General features: G+C 29.4%; 1 protein-coding gene across 1 annotated transcript in view; it reads right to left on the reverse strand.

The window, feature by feature from the left end:
• Window positions 1-3,441, reverse strand: part of LOC100570133 — a 24,248-nt gene that overhangs the window by 3,192 nt on the left and 17,615 nt on the right. The window lies entirely within an intron of this gene.

Consider the following 3,441-nt stretch of genomic DNA (forward strand, 5'->3'; position numbering starts at 1 on the left):
ATTTCTTGACCGATCTTTCCTCTAAAAATATTGGCCCGCGATGCCAAAGCGTATCTCAATTTTTGCCCGCCGTAAAAAAAAGTTGGAGGCCCCTGTCATAGTATATGAATTACAATTCATATAATGTAAAAAAAACTGTAATAATTCTGTCACTGTATGTCTGTATGAATAAATTGTGGAACACGAATTCATTTGTTTAAGGCGCCCGGTGCCGATGCCATTTTGTCCTCAAAAATACACTATGCGGAAATAACGATACCTACCTTGTAGAATCAACAAATTTTCATAATATTTTTTTAATTGCTAGATGGAAATATTCTACAGCCCGCATCGATCTCTGTTTTTCAATATTTTTTATTCTAAAAACTTTATAATATGTCTAAAAAAATACAAGATAAAAATAACTTTTTAAACATTTTTTAATATAATAATTTGAAATAAAATACAAAATCAGATGTCGATACGGGCTGTAGGTAGTCTTCTTCTTTCAGATAAAAAAAATAGTCATCAAAATCCAGAGATTCTACAAAGCCTGAGAATTATTCCCGTGAAGTAATTTTTTTTATTCTTTAAATAAAATACACACTATAACTCCCCCACCCATAAATAGGTATTGGGTAGTTGATTAGTGGAAAATTATTAAAATTGAGGTGGCAACTAAAATATTGAATTAAATTTTCAAATTTTATAGAATTGCAGAAAATTTAAGTAACTGCATGGTACCGGGACCCCCCTTAAGGAAAAATATTATGATAAGACAATTACAAAATAATATTATTTTAAACTCCCATCAATGTGCAAACTTCAATAAAATAATCATAATTTATCTTACTACTGTAAAATATATCGTCTTGGTGTAAGATACATTACCGTATGGTTATACGTAGGTAGTTCTTCATTAACCGGAATTTCTGTTGGCGTAATACCAACACAACACCTTTCCATGTTATTTGATGAAATTTCTTCCACGTTTATAATGAAAATTTTCAGTACGCCGTTGAATATCCATGGAACATCCCACTGGAGAGCTATTGTAGTGCTACCGATTTCAGTCGTTTTTAAATTCATTGGAGAATCGGGCACTATATTTTGTGCAATAAACAAATTATCATATTAAACATATCGCAAGTAGATTGGTAGTTTGTAGCTACTATAGTTAGTCTTAGTACCTACGTAATATTATATAGTAGTTTATATTATCACATAATATTATTATATACCTATTCATTATTTTAATATAATTTAATGTCTAAATTATTAAAACTATTATCGGTATAAAGGTAAGTCGTAGGTAGGTACTTACGTCCATCGATGCTGTTAAAAGAAATAGACGAAACTTTACCACCTTCTGGATAATCAATAGACTTTGGCTTTATCTAATATAAAAGCAAGTACATCTCGTATAAATAAAATTAACTTTGTCAAAAGGATATAATTTGTATTCTCTATCAGACCCTTGCGAACATAGATGAAATACATTCGCATAAAACGGTGTTTTGTAATTGTTCAGTGGGTATCAAGTAAAATCACCTACTCAGAAAATTATAGAGTATAATATTTTTGAGGGTACATATGAATCGGTGTCGGCACCGATGCGGTCGGGACATTTGCGGTCGGCACCTTTTGCGTGCCATTTGCGGTCAATTTATTTCTATCTACCTGACTATAAGATTTGGGTGCTATATATAATATTTTATATACTATATACTTAATTTATGTTAATAGGTATAATATTATAATACTTTTTTACTCTAATTGATATCATTATATACTTGTCAATCAAAATTCACTGTACTTACATAAAAAACATACCCTAATTTTTTTTAAAACCTTTTATAATTATTATAAAAAAATGATAATAATATTTTTGTCAACCAAAATTCACCTACTTACACGTTATACGCCATAGTATGAAAATGTGTTGGCCGTGATATTTATTTATACTGGATAAACCAATCTGTGATACAGCCATTTGGTTGATTGTGGATATTCGATGTCATTATCGATAAGGCGATAACGTTTACGTTTATTTTATTTTATTTTAAAATTTTTAACATTGTCGGCAATATTTACGCAGTGTTTAGTAATTTAGTATTGTACACACCTTGGTACCTACAGTTCGATTTGTTAACAGTGTTTTGATTTAAAATTTAAATTAAAAATGAATAATTCGTTTGAAGTGATAGAGACAACTAAAGGTCATCATCTAGCTATACACGACGACTATCAATATAGAAAGTATCGAACAAATAACGCAAATATTATAACTTAGGTATGCTTGAATGAGAAAAAAACAAGAAAAATGCAAAGGAAGATTAAAAACGACAGGTACTAATGTTTTAAGTGTTAGCAATCATAAATGTTAATATGACTTAGCAAAAATTGAAGTAAAAAAAATATATAATATTGCAAAACAACGTACATTTGATACAACATGTTCCCCCGCTCAAATTTTTTGAGAAGAGTTTACACCATTATTAGAACAGGGATTAGATTTAGTGACTGAAATTCCAGTTTACTCATCGGTAAAAACAACATTGAATCGTATACGGCGTAAATCACTCGGAAATGCTTTGAATCCTAAATTAAGAGAAGATATTATTATACCTTGCGATTCCTAATTTGTATTATTTGATGACGGAGAAGAAAATAGGATTATAGGTTTGTGTTCAATTAAATGTAGACAAACTGCATCTGAAGGAAAAGCTTGTTTTGTAGATGGCACATTTAAAAGTTGTAGTAAACAATTTTACCAAATTTACACTATACATATAGATATTGGGTCTACGAACGAAGAAATAAATATAATTCCTGTGATATATATATTACTTCCGAATAAAACAAAAATGGTTTACGAACGTTTATTTTCGATGGTTAAAACACATATTCCAAATTTTAATCCTGAATCTTTTACATTAGACTTTGAAATCTCGACTATTCAGTCAATTACACAAATATTTCCTAGTGCTAAAATACACGGTTGCAACTTTCATTTTAATCAAGCACTTTGGAGAAAAATTCAAAATATTGGATTAGCAAGTACCTATAAAGATAATTCAGATATTCGATTACACGTTAGAATGTGTTCTGCTTTAGCTCATATTCCAATTAGTGAAATAGATGAAGGTTGGATTATTATAATGAGTAATACACCTGATAATGATAAACTTAAATTATTTTATGATTATTTTATTGAACAGTGGTTTGGAAAATCCAATTATTTCAAGGGGAATGTGGAACTGTCATAAAAGAAGATACAGAACCAATAATATTGTTGAGGGTTTGGAATAGTAAACTTAATAAAATATTAAATACACCGCGACCAACGTTTATGAACTTATATAACTGTCTTAAAGAAGAGACTGCAAATGCGGAACTATTATATGAAAGAAGCTACTTGAATATGGAAGGTAAAAGGAGAAAAAAAATGTACATACAATT

This window comes from Acyrthosiphon pisum, chromosome A2 (genome assembly GCF_005508785.2).
Source record: "Acyrthosiphon pisum isolate AL4f chromosome A2, pea_aphid_22Mar2018_4r6ur, whole genome shotgun sequence".
In the NCBI taxonomy this organism is placed as follows: domain Eukaryota; kingdom Metazoa; phylum Arthropoda; class Insecta; order Hemiptera; family Aphididae; genus Acyrthosiphon; species Acyrthosiphon pisum.